This window comes from Acomys minous, assembly GCF_964271855.1.
Source record: "Acomys minous genome assembly, chromosome: 2".
Lineage (NCBI taxonomy): Eukaryota > Metazoa > Chordata > Mammalia > Rodentia > Muridae > Acomys > Acomys minous.
Window position 1 is genome coordinate 36,929,096 of NC_140484.1, and position 14,638 is coordinate 36,943,733.

The window sequence follows — 14,638 nt, forward strand, 5'->3', positions numbered from 1 at the left end:
ATGGTGCAGTGACATTACATCCCAGGCCAGCTGTTGGGAACTCTGTCCATCCCTGTGGGCTCTTACCAGCGAAGATTAGAAGCAGTGTAAGGACTCAGTTCCTGCTGACCACATGTATGTGACATGTTGCCCCTTGTCAGCACTGCCTGGACATCTTTATACTGTTTCTATGGCAGCCCCCGTATCAGTTTAATCACACTGCTTGATAAAGGCCCCAGACATCCAGGGCGCAGCAGCGGTAGGGAGCCGGTGACCACACCTCTTTTCATGCCTGCCCAGTGCCTTTTCCTTCTGGACTCTGCAATGTTGATACTAGGAATTAGGCAAACAGGACGGGGGAGTTGTCAAGTGCTTGCTAGGTCAGCATGGAGACCTGAGTTCAATTCCCCCACCACCCCCCACCCCTGACGCCCAAAGAGACATGAAAGCTGAGTATGGATGTTTCATGACAGTAATCCAGTACTGGAGCGGTCTGGTGGCAGAAACAGGAGGATTCCTGGGCCTGTTGGCCAGTCAGTCTAGCTGAATTGATGTGTGTGCTCCAGATTCAGTGAGACTCTGTCTCAATATAAAATGGAGAGGAATGGAGGAAGACACATGGTGTTAGCCTCTGCCTTACACATGAACAGACATACACATGTATATGCACAGCTATATACACACACATGGGCATACACACACATATACACAGCTATATATATACACACACGAGTATACACATGCATACACAAATATATATATGTATACACACACATATACGTATATATGGTCATACACACACATACACACACACACAGAGACTGAGAGACAGAGACAGAGACACTCTCTTAGGCAAACAGCTGGACATAGTGGCTCATTCTAGGCTGGGGCAATAATGCTGTTGTGAGTTCTAGACCAAACCTGGGCTACATACAGGGTGAGACCCTATCTCAGAAACCAACCAAGCAACCAACCAAGCAACCAAGCAACCAACCAGCCAACCAACCAACCAACCAACCAACCAACCAACCAACCAAGCAAGTGATTTGTGTAAGCAGTGCTCACCTGGGCACTGCTTCAGTACTTTGCAAGTTTGAGCAGGGGTGTCTAGCCTGGGATGCCCCTGCAGGCCCTTGTGCCTCACCTCTACATCCTGACTCAGGAGATCTGGGGTAGAGCCTGAGGTTTTGCATTTCGGTTTCCTTTTGTGCTACAGGAGATTGGACCCAAGGATAGGCAAGTTCTCTGCCCTGAGATACGTTCCCCAACCCCATGACTGCTCGCCTCCCACTTGGGACAATCCACTGAGTGACAAGTTCCTTGTTAGCTTCCTTCCCAGGCTTGGCTCTGGTGTCCACAAGTTGATGAGTTTAGTATAAGCCTCATTCTTGGAGTGAACTGATCAATGTTTGAAATAATGCCTATTAATTTGATTTATGCAGAGACTTTTCCATTAAGAAAATCGTTTATCTTCTCAGATAACAATAGGGATTGCAAACTCATGCTGGGGTGACTGAAATATGTGAAAATGTATGTTGCTAACTTGGAGAGAAAAAAAAAAGTGGAAGGCTCCTTTAGATCGAATTCAGAAAGTGGCATTTTGAACTGCTTCCTATTCTCCGTCTTTTAAAAGTCTATATTTTATTTTAATTGACACAGTAAGTATATGTTTATGGGCTATGGTGTGAGATTTAGGAGCATGTGCACTGGATATACAGATAAGATTAGAATCACTCAGACACAGGACGTGTGTGTGTGTGTGTATGTGTGTGTGTGTGTGTGTGTGTGTGTGTGTGTGTGTGTGTGTGCATTGAGAACACTCAATTCCCTCGATTATTTATTTTCAAAAATACAGTCAGCTGTACGCCCTAGTTTCCTACAGCAGTACAGCACAGCAGACAGTATTCCTCTTCCCAGGCTGTACATTGTACACATTAAACCCCCTGCTCCACCCCGCTCCTTCCCTCCCACCACCCATCTCTCCACTGCCATGATACCAATGTTTAGGTTCCAAACCTAAGAAGAACTTGCCTTTCTGTGCTAGATTTTTTTTTAACTTCGCACACTCTCCTTCAGTTTCATCTGTGTTGCTGCAAATGGCATGTTCCCCAATTCTTTGCTGGTGAATAGGATTGCATTCTGTATAAATACACTACATTTTCTTTAGCCATTCATCTGGCGATGGACGTCTGAGTTGAGTCTATATCCTGAGTCTTGTGAATGATGCTGCCGTAAGCACAAGAGTACAGCTGTCTCTTTGCTGGTCCAATTCCATTTCCTTTTGACATATTCCTGGTCACACAACAGGTAGTTACGCCACACAGCAGGGCTGGTCTTTGTTTTCTGAGGAACCAAACTTCGGTGCTGTTTTCTCTAAAACTGTTTTTGTAAAGTTTATTTATTTTGTTTTATGTGTGTAAGTGTTTTTCCTACACACACACACACACACACACACACACACATAGTGAACACATACATGCTTAGTGCCTGTGAAGGTCAGAAGAGGGTGTCAGATTCCTTAAAACTAAAGTTATAAGAGGGTTGTGAGCGGGTACTGACATGGGGCTCTGTTGCTTGCTTTGGAGCACTTCATCATAACCTGGCCTCAGTGGATGAAGAGGAACTCAGTGCTGATGTGACTTGATGTGCTGGGGTGGTTGGTGGTAGGGGCTTCTCCTTTACTGAGAACAAGGGGAGGGGAGGTAGGGGAAGAGGGCTGGAGGGAGGGGCTGGGAAGAGAGGACGGATGGGGCTAGGATTGGGATGTAAAGTGAATATATAAATTAAAAATAAAAAATTATGGTGTTTAAACACACACACACACACACACACACACAAAGAGGGTTGTGAGCCACCATGTGGGTGCTGGAAATTGAACCTCTACAAGGGCAACAAGTGCTCTGAACTGCTGAATCATCTTTCAGCATCATCAACACTGTTTCTTTCTTTTTTTAAAATAATGAGAGAGAGAGAGAGAGAGAGAGAGAGAGAGAGAGAGAGAGAGAGAGAGAGAGAGAGAGAAGGAAGGAGGGAGAGGTGGTGGTGGGAGGGAAGGGGAGGAGTCACTTTGCTTCTTTTAGCTGGTCTGCTACTGTTGCTTACATGCTGTCATGACTTAGTCACTGCTCTCATCATTCATATGTCACGAGTTTGTATGCTACCTGAGTCAATCGTAGCACCAAAGCCCACAGAGGAAGGAGTGATTGAGGTCAAGGTGAGCTACCGGCCTGAATGTAATTAGGTATGTGTCAAATAAAAACATGAAGCCAATGAATTTTGGCTTTTCCAAAATTGAAAATACATCACTCAAGAACCATCATGCGTGACAGTTTGGATCAGTACAAGTGATGAGCCATCCTGCCTGGCTGAGGACCGTGTCAATTTGAGCACTGAAATTCCTTCATTCACTTGAGTAAGACTGGGTGATGGTTGCTCACAGTGCCCTTAATTGGAATACACTGGAATTTCCTTTGAAAGTTGAATAAATCTACTCTTGCCTCAGATACAACCCTAGGGACCCTGGTTAATCAGGTCCCAGGCACTGCACGCTTTAAAAAAATTCCCAGGTGGTTTGTATGGGAAGAAATGTATAGATAATATATACATTCATTAATTTGCTCACTTTCTTCATGTAGTTTTGCATTCAAACATACTGATTTCATGCCTTCTCACATGACAGGCACTATGCCAGTGTGGATGCCAAGTTAAGAAAACCCAAATCTTTTGTCTTTAGATCTTACAGTCGGAAAGGAGACATTAATGTACCAGGCAGGGAATTTACCTGATCAACATGTATTTATGAAATACCTTTGTTTCCAGGGATTGTTTGTATGTTGCACAGCTAATGTTGATCCTCAAACCTGCAGTCATCCTCTGAATGGAGGTTAGAGTGTCCTAGTCATGCTGGGTCAGTGCTCAGAAAACAAGCAAACAGTACCTAGTGGACTCTTAGAGTGTGTATCTGTGCTATAGAGGACCAGTGCCACACCCAATGTGTTTGTAGCCTGTATCTGTATAAACAAATGATTGAGTCAGCCCTGCTCTGGCTTCCTAATCTTGTTGCCATGACGATATTGTACTAACTAGCTGGAGCAGTCCATTGGCAGAGTATCCTCAATAATGAGAGATGGGAATACTGTCTATGAGTAGCCTTGAAGGCACAAGTCTTTGAGTTCTTTGGGCTCTCTGGTTGACTCTACATGAAAACAGACAGTTGGAAAATGTCTTGAGGAATTGAAATAGGCCTGGACTCCATATGAGTCCTGACTTGGGCTCAGGACACTCACCCATATGCCCTGCTTCTGGGGCTGATAGGTGTGGGGCCTTAGTGTCTTTGAGGAAATCCTCTGTAAGCATGGATACAGGAGGAGGATGATAGTGCCAAGGGGAGTGGTAGAGGCATAAGGATGAGTGGGCAGGAGGCAGGTGGAATTCTCCATCAGGAGAAAAGGTCAACTACACTGCCCTAACGTGGGCACAAATACATATAAGCATAAAAGTCAAAATAGTGGTTTGGTTATTTTATCTTTCTGCAGGAGGCTGGTGAAGTTGTAAACACACAAACTGCGACCACGTGGAGTTTTGAGGACTGGATTAGTGGATATTTCAGTGGAGGAACAACGTATGCAGGAGATTAGGGAATCACTTCATTTCATTGACTGCTGTGCTTAAGAGTTCAGAGCAGTGCATGGCAAGTAAAGGCATGTCTTAGTCTCTTGGTGCTAAAAGACAATGCCATCAAGTGGCAACTTGCAAAGAATATACATTACATGTTGATAGTTTGGGGACCTGAAAAAAAAATCCATGATCAAAGTGCCAGCAGGTTTGATGTCTGATGAGGGCCCACAGTGCTTCCCCGGTGTCGGTGATATTGGAACAAAGGGTGGACACAATCCCACAGCATGAAGCAGCAACGCTGGCAACTCAGAGTGCCCAAGAGAACTTCACAGGTGCTGCTTTCAAGTGAAATGAGAAATTACTTGGTTTAAAAATTATGTGGTATAGTTGCTATGATCCACCCGTGGTTTTTTTTTTTTTTTTTTTTTGTGACAAGATTAAGGAAAGCTTGTGTTAGTACAGCCATGGTGTGTGCTAAATCTTTGTTCCTTCACTTTCTTCACGTAGTTACATAGGGATAGCAGCTTCTCACATCACAGTGAGGATGAGCATAGTTTATAAAGATACACATCTGTACACGTACATGCTTAGAGTGTTTGTACACATGTGATGATGACGACGACAACCTTGATGATGATGATTGTGTGTGTATGCATGTGTGCACGTGCATGCGGGCCTGCACACTTTTTTGTGTCTATGAATGTAGGCATGTAACTGAAGGCTGCGGGATAACCTTGAGTGTCAGTCCCCAGTTTCTACCTTGTTTGAGACAGGGTCTCTTATTCTCTGCTGAACACACCACGCTAGCTGGGATTGCAGCTGTACACGCTACCACATCTGGCTTTACATGGGTTCAAGGGACCTGCAGTCAAATCCTCATGCCTGCATAGAAGGCTCTTTGCCCACCTAGTTATCATTCTAGCCCCAGTCAAATTATTTTGGGAGACCACATCCATATAAACAGCATTACAGAATACTGTTATAGGTATTTAGCTTTATTCGCTGTTGTACATATTAAATTTTACATTGGTATGTATGTGTGTATGCATACATGTATGTATGTCTGCATGTAAAAAATCACTGTGTATATGGGCTGGGTTCCATCTGTGGTTTCAGGCATGAGATGCAGGGTCTTGGAACGTATCCTCATAGATGAAGGGCAGCTAATATATTCAAAGTTCATCTTTTTTTTCCAGAAACATTTTTATAAAGAATATGATTCTTTTGTTAATGCATTTTGCTCTTTTGTTATTTTCCTTATACTATCTCTGTGTGCAGTCTATGCTAATCCGTTTTTATTATTTATCATTTAATGAGTTGGGTTATAATGGACCCAGGGTAGCATTCCAGGCTAGTTATTATTCCAAACTGGAAGGCTTTCTCCTAAGCCATGACAAAATCAAACTCCCTCCTGCAAGCATGGCTTATCCATAATCCTGCAGGCAGCCCACTTCCTCTATTTCTATGCTCTGAGTTGGGGTGAGGAAACTCTCCATCACACTTGTTCTTTCACATGCTGCTGCAGACAAAAGAGAGACTTCTGCATCCTGGCGTGCTGCTCACATCTAGGAGGAAGATTTTTTGGGGGTATTCTGAAGGCTCACTGTTGCTGTTTTTTTTTTCTTCTTCTCATAGACTGCCCTGTTCTCCTACATGGCTCCTGCATACACAGATCTTTTGGAGTATCTTTCTTAGTTTCACCAAAATGTAACTGCTTGTTTTTCCTCCTGCCCTTTGGTCAGTTAATTTTGGAAGCATTCTAAGAGAGGAAGCAGGGAATGATGAATTTCTATGGTCAGGCCTGTGTTGGAAGTTGGAAGGTTTATACAGATGAAAGAGCTTCGTAACCAGGGGGCTTCACAGAGTAGCAGAGCTCTAGCTGAAGGATGAAGATGGATGGGCAGGAATAAGCTTAGCCAAAAGCTGAGAGATCATTGTATTCAATCAGATCAAGAAACCCAAGAGGGGTGAAGTGTGACCAAAACTAGAGGTATATTAAAAAGCCAGATGGAAGCCTATTGTTTTACAAATCTGTAATATATATATATATATATATATATATATATATATATATATATATATATATATATATATATATTGAAGGCCTCCCTGAAACTCATTTGTTTGTTTGTTTGTTTGTTTATTTATTTATTTATTTATTCACTTTACAGCCTGATCCCAGGCCCCTTTCTCCTCCCAGTCCTACCCTCATGCCTCCACCCTATCCCCCCGCCCTGCCTCTTTTCAAAGAAGGGGAGGTCCCTAAAAGGTATCAACCCACCCTGGCACCTCAAGTCACAGCAGGACTAAGCATATCCTTTTCCACTGAGGCCAGACAAGGCAGCCCAGTTAGAGGAAATGGATCCAAAGGCAGGCAATGGAGTCGGAATCAGAGACAGCCCCTTCTCCCATTGTTGGGGGGCCCACATGATGACCCAGCTGCACGTCTGCTATCTATGTGAAGGGAGGTCTTAGGTCCAGCCCACGCAAGCTCTTTAGTTGGTGGTTCAGTGTCTGTGAGTTCCCATGGGCCCAGGTTCATTTACTCTGTAGGTCTTCCTTTGGTATCCTCAACCTCTCTGGCTCCCTCAACCCTTTCTTCCACTCTTCCACAAAACTCCCAGAGTTTAGCCTCTTGTTTGGCTGTGGGTCTCTGCATCTGTTTCCATCAGCTGCTGGATGAAGCCTCTCACAAGACAGTTAGTTATGCTAGGCTCCTGTTTGCAAGCAGAGCAGAGTATAGTTTTATATCTGTATATTCATCAATATCAGTCAAAGAAGGAGAAGCCATGGATTTTGGAGGGAGCAGGATGGAGTTGAGGGGCATGAGGGGGTTGGAGAGAATGGTAGAAGGGGAAATGAGGTAACTTCATTTTAACTAAAAACACTTTCTGCAGTTTTATCTAGCACCCTTTTAATTTTGTTTATAAATGCTGCAACTAAATGCAGAAGGGTATCAATGAACACAAATCTGTCTGTCCTTCATTAAAAGACAGCAGATTCCCCAACTATGTGTAGATAAGTATTCTGGGAGGGAACTAGCAGGAAGGATTTAGCACATGACTTAGGTTGCTAGGATACACCTTCAGTCTCCTCCCCAAGTGGAGATTGCTAATCGGGATCCTCCCTCAAGAATGTGGCTACTACATGGAGAAAGACTGAAATCAATGCTGGAAACACACACACACACACACACACACACACACACACACTTGAGTAGGTGGGGTTTGTATATAATTTATTGTCCTCTCTTTTTATTGTTCTGAATGATAATTATCTTCTCTTAGCAAAAATAACTAAGTGCATCTCAGGAGAAGACTAAAAAGGATCAGGAAAGACCAATTTATATGTAGTCTAAGAAGTTCCATTTTTTTTTAATGTGAGAGACAAAACAAGGCTATCTGAAGGAAGACTGGGTAACGTCCCTCGGTTATAGTAAATAAGAAAGGCAATAGCTAACATGTATCGTGCGCTTAACTTGAACCCAGCACAGTTTCTGAGAATTCCTGTGTTGACTCTTACACTGATGTACAGGCAGCTGCTGCTCTGCTTTACAGCTGAGCGAATCCAGGTGCTGATACTTGTCTGTGATGAAATAGCTGGGAAATGTCAGAGGCAAGATCCAGCCACAGGCAGCCTGATTTTGAAGTGGCCCCCACCATCACTTAATTTTTGATATACCATTTCTCTGTGTAGCCCAAACTGGCTGCAAACTTGTGAGTCTCCTGCCTCCATCTCCCAAGGACAGGGTTACAGCCACATTGGCTTCCTCCTGAAATTCTTACTTCACTTTCCTGCCAGTACAGTTGGGACATGCAACAGAGGAGCCATTAGGGATGAGACCTGAATTTCTAGCAGGCTTCATTTACTCAGAGCACTAGTTCTCAGCCAGGCTTTATTGTAGGCACTGGGGAAATAGGATAAACCAAAGTCATTGGCCTCAATAGAGAGAACCCCCAAGTATTTACTTACGTATTTCTTCATTTTCCTTTGGGTTTTATTAGAGAGTTTCCTGTTTGGATAGAGCCCTTTGAAGAACCACTTAACACACTATGACACTTTCTGAAATGATTTTAAATGAGCACAGCATTCACTTCCTTTGAAATAGCAAAGACAGGGTCTCAATGGCTTCTGCCCATCCCTACCAGCCATGTTCCTTCCCATCATTCCACTGTGGCTGCCACCTCTCCCGCACATCATAAATAAAGCTCGTGATTTAAATCATCATGCCGTAAACATGAGTACATACAAACCAGCAATTTAGGTTAATATTTATTTTATAAAATGATCCTTTTTAAAGTATCTTTCTCCCTATATAGGGATTTGCATATATAATGTAGGTTAAATGATGTAGTTTATAAGTACATCGGAAGAGGTTATTGATTAGGTAAAGTGATTTATGGCTGGGCAAAATGAACTTTCTTTGGGCTATGTGATATACATTGTTTATTTTTTTTGTACGAACTTTCTGTATTAATAAGATTTTAAAAATTGTAGATTTTCCTCAAATTGGAGCTGTTCTAAAAAAGAAGTTACCACATTTTCACTTTCAAATTCTTCAGGCTGCTTATGTAGATTAGGCTTGGATTTGTATGTAGCCTTCTACAGGCATTCTAAGCTGTAGCACTACATTTCAAATGCCTCCACTATATGATTTTCCTGAGTCCTGAGGTCTTTACTATTTGAGTTTTTAAAATGTATTGTCTGTACTTTATGATCTTTACTTATACAGTATTTTGAAACTGTTTTAAATATCTCTAAAGACTTTGCAGCATTGAAACCCCTGCGTTATATATACTGATGCCCAAGAATTAGACCATTGTCTTTGATATTAGGGATGACTCTATGGCCTCTTAGCGAACTGAGATCCCAGCCAGATGGGGACTTTTTGCCTCAGTTTTTGTCCCTGACATAGCAGCCAAGTAGCAATTACACAGATAAGTAGCGATAACATTTTTTGCTAAGGGGAATGAGCTCTGAGTTGATTTATTATCCATGGTACTTCGGAGGTGTCTTAGCTCTTCAACACTTACTTCTTTACATAGTATCTGTCTTAAAACATGACTGGCATCTCAGAGTTGTTTTGATTTGTATTTCTCTGATGACTAACGAGGCTGAGCATTTCTTTAAGTGTTTCTCAGCCATTTGATATTCCTCTATTGAGAATTCTCTGTTTAGTTCCAAGCCCCATTTCTCAATTGGGTTATTTGGTTTGGTGGTGTTTAATTTCTTGAGTTCTTTATGTATTTTGGATATTAGACTTTTGTCAGATGTAGGGTTGGTGAAGATCTTTCCCCAGTCTGTAGGCTGTTGCTTTGTTCTCTTGACAGTGTCTCCTGCCTTACATTGTAACTCTAGCTCTTATGTTGGTCGGAGGGTCCATGGGTCTTGTTTATGTTATTAGAAATGAACAGACTGGAAAAATTAGCCTATGTATGAACCCAAGGTGAAAACAAGTTATGGAGTAAAAACAATGAATAACTAAATGTTGTACAACTGAACCTATACATAAAAAGAACATGACAAAGAAAAAAAAACATGACAGGCAAATGGAAAATGATGATTTGTCAAAGCATTGTGCTGTTAGGATATAAAAAGCAGCAACCACTTATTTTCTGCCCCCAAGAAATACATCTCACTATCAAAGACAGACATTATCTTAGACTGAAAGGATGAAAAAAAGTGTTCCAAGTAAATAGACTTAGGAAACAAACAGTAATCACTATTCTAACACCTGAAAAAAAAGACTTTAAACAAAAACTAGAAAGGAAAGATAAAGAGGGACACATTGTAGAGTAGGCTATGAGAGAGAGAGAGAGAGAGAGAGAGAGAGAGAGAGAGAGAGAGAGAGAGGGAGCTATACAGTAGAGTACAGTAGCAAAGACAGTACAGTAGAGAAAGATTTGAGTGCAGTAGAGAGTTCAGTAGAGAAGACAGTACAGTAGAGTTCAATACAGTACAGTACAGTCAGTTCAGTGCAGTGGAGTGGATCGGAGCAGTCAGTTGGGAGTGAGTGCAATGGAGTTCAGTCAGTGCACTTCAGTTTGTGCAGTTCAGAGGCAGCTTTTCCCAGCGGAGCAAATCAGTTAGAAGCAGAGAGAGGCCAATTTGAATCAATCACCTCAGAGAGGAGTTTAAGCCAGAATAGCTGAATTGAACCAGCTAGCCTGAGTTCAGAAAGAACTAGAAAGGGTAGGTTTATTTAGTGTTAAGCTTCCAAGATGAAAATTGCATCTGGTGAATAAAACTTACATTTGCAGTACATCATAACTATTAATGAAAAAATCCATAAAAAACATTACTATGTAAACATGTATACACCGAACATAAGTGTGTCCAATTATATAAAAAATACTAATTGCCTTCAAATGTTGTAGAATACACGTTCTTCTGAGCAGACCATGCAACATTCTCTACAGTAGGTCATATATCAGAGCACAAAACAAGTCTTAACAAATACAGGAAAGCTGAAATAATTCCTTGCATTTTACCTGATCACAATGGAAAAAGACTACAAATCAGTAGCAAGGAACCCTAGAGCACATAGAAACTCATAGAGATTAATCAACACTACGGAGTAATGAGAGTGATGAGTGGGTACTTGAATAAATCAGGAAAGAAATAAAAGAATTTCTAGAATCTAATGATAATAAAAACATAGCTTATCAAACTTATAGGACACAATGAAAACAGCCCTAAGAGGGACATTTAGTGCTCTCAGTGTCTACATTAAGAACCAGAAAGATCTCAAATAAATAGCCTAGCGACATTTAATAGGTTCCTCAAAAAGCCCAAGCCAAACTTCAGATGAGTATACAGAGAGAAAGCCTTAAAATCATAGCAGAAATTAATGAAATGGAAACAAGCTACTAAACACAGATTATACATAGGATTAAAGAAACAACTGTTTCTTTGAAAAGCAAGATTGACAAATCTTTAGTCAAACTAATCAATAATGGAAGACACAAATTAATATAATCAGAGATGAAAAGAGAATCACTACAATATATATCAATGAAGTTCAGAAAAGTCTAAATAACATTTTATACTAAACTGGAAGCGCTAAAAGAAATAGATGAATTTTGAATGTGCATAATCTACTAAAACGAAATAAAAATGAGATAAACAATATAAAGACTTTATTTTTATTTTGTACATGTGAATATTTTATTTGCATGTGTTTGTGAATCACATGTGGTGGTACAGACGGAGGCCTGAACAGAATGTTGAATCTTCCAGAAATAAATGGAGTTTCAGATGGTTGGGGGGTAATCCTACAGGTGCTGAGAACCTTAGTGCGGTTTCTCTGCAAAATCATCAAGTGTTATTAATCACTGAGAAATCTTTCTGGCCCTGAGATAAACAATTTAAACTGATCCATAACAAACAGTTATGGTGGAAGCAGTAATTAGAAATCTCCTTACCAAAAAAGGCAATGCTCAAATGGATTCATTGGTGAATTTTGCCAGACCATACTGAAAGTTTTAGCTATAGTAATAAGGTAAAGGGAGAATATAAAAGGAATGCAATCAGGAAGTGAAGAAATCAAAGTGTCTATTTACAGATGGTATGATTCTATATGCAAGAGACCCTAAAGTCTGCTGGAGACCTCTTAGAACTGAGTTGATAAACAGTTTTAGGAAAGTGGCAGAATACAAAGCAAATATACAAAGCCCAGTAGTTTGTCTATATGCCAATGGCAAACACACTGAGGAAGAAACCAAAGTAACAATTCCATTCACAGCGGCTTCAGAATACATACCTTGGAATAGACCAAAGATGTGAAGGATGAATTAGCTAAGGATGTGAAATACCTTCTCTACAGTAAAAACTTTTAAAGACAGGAGAAATAAACTGAGGAAGGCACTAGAAGATGGAAAGCCATCCTTGCTAATTGATCAGAAGAATCAATGTTGGGAAAATGGCTATCCTATGTAAGATTCTCCTCCTAGCTAAAGAGCAATTGAGAATTACTTTTGGGGAGGGAGAGTTGTTTTTTTTTTTTTCATGGTTCTGGCAGCTGCTAAGTTGTTCGTGCTCTGGTGGTTACCCATGCACAGGCAGGAAGTCCTAATTAAACTTCAGATTATTTAAGGAGATAAGGATGTGAAATTAAGAAAGGGAAATGTTGGGGAGATATGGAAAGCGGGGCGTTTGGGTTGTGTATAATAAATATATACTATGTTAATATATCAAATTGTCAAATAAAATATTCTAAGAAAGCATTATACAAAGATTTTTTAGTGTCATATGTATTGTTGATAATAACTATTACCAACTTAATAATAATAATTTAATAAATATGCCAAGATAGAGATTTTACTGGTTGGGCTATTATTACAGTGTCTTCTGTGGTCATTATGAATGACTGGCTACCATGGATTTTCCAGAAAATGGAGCTACATTATAAAGGAGAAAGTCTGAGTATTAAGTTCAGATGGTGCTTAAACTTAACAGACATTGCCAATTTGTATTAGGAGTGATTCTATGATAGCACATGGGTGCCGATCAAATCTATATTTTGGCTTTCTCTTTATCTTCTTTCCTTCTTTCCTGAGAAGCTGAAGTTTGTCAAGGTTAAGATAAACACCAGAGGATGTAAAGTTGCTACAGTGCAAGAGACTGAACACAGATGGGAACACCATGCTTAGTTTATAAAACGAGATTATTGTTAGGAATATTTTAAGAAGATTGGGTGTGCATTTGTCTGGGTTGTTAAGGTTGTGGACACTGGGAATTCTCCATTTGAGCCACAGCCACCCCTATTTGGAAGGTTTCTCTGGCAGCATCCTCAAGGCTTCCTGGCACAAGAGAATACGCAGCTTTGATGTTCTCTGGTGGTACCTGGTTGCAAGCAGGCAATGGAACTGTTGCTCCTGTCCTGATGACCAGATACTTGTCTTCACTGGTCATGGCGGGTGACTAGCCCTTGAGGAAATGCAGGTTGCTTCTCCTCTCACTACTGTGTCTTTCTGGGCTTCTCTATCACCTAGCCCCCTTTATTTCCTCATTGCTGGGGCGAGGGACGACAAGGTGGTGATTAAGCATTGGTCTGATTTTCCTCTTATTGATTGGGCTCTGTTGTTTTTCAGTGGGAAGTCTATTCACTTTGAAGAATTATTCTCCCTTTTGATTTGGAGCTGAGTATTAGTCTTCTGTGGAATAAAGTTATATAAAAACCTCACACAGTCAGGTATTTAAGTGTGTACTCAGTCTCTTTAGTGATAACATATGCCAAGAATTTCTACAATGAACACTGCCTTTGTGTCCTTAGGTCCCGACAATATATGCAAGTAGAAAGGATGGATGGGCTTATATGGTTTATGATTAGTGATATTGTAAAGCTCTGTGGGTTTCTTTTTCTAAAACCGACTTACGCGAATGTGCTCTCTTTGTTGTACCATTTCTGCAGTACAAGAAGCCAATCCTTTACCAGCCTCCCTCTTGCTAACATAGAACCATGGAGAAATGTTCCTGTTGTATGTACAATAGGCAAAGTAGAGAAACATATAATTGATGTGAGATTACAGTAGAATAAAAATTCTTACTCTTGGGCTGATTATTTATGATATGTCAAAAATGAATTTGCCTTTACAGGTCTATGGATAAAATTCCTGCTATTACCAGCAAGGAACTATAGAAACCTATGGCCCAGGGTTCTGGAATTATTGCATTGACTCTGTCCTTTTTGTTTTCTGTCTCTTACTTTGGGTGCAATGGATTTGTTTGTTTGTTTGTTTTACTAAAGTTATACTTTACAAAGTTGAGCCATTGATTCCTCTAAGATTTGCTATGAAACTCTCTAGTCTCATTGTCTCAGTAGGCCAAGGTCTCAGCATTCAATGTCCATTTGCTTATTTAGCTTTCTGTCCCTCGCCTCTTTTCAGAACCATATCTCAGCCTGCTTTTAGCATCAGGTCCTCTATACCAGAAAATCTGTTTGACTTCTTCAGAGAATAGGTCTTTTCTTTTCAGTTGTAGAGTGTTTTGGGGTGTGGGTGAAGACATGGCATTCTGGCTGCATCTTTAAAAAAAAAAAGAC

General features: G+C 40.7%; 1 protein-coding gene across 19 annotated transcripts in view; it reads right to left on the bottom strand.

Annotated features, from left to right (window-relative positions):
• The window catches only part of TRPM3 (transient receptor potential cation channel subfamily M member 3), an 809,383-nt gene that overhangs the window by 98,942 nt on the left and 695,803 nt on the right, over positions 1-14,638 (bottom strand). The gene's annotated exons all lie outside the window — the stretch shown is intronic.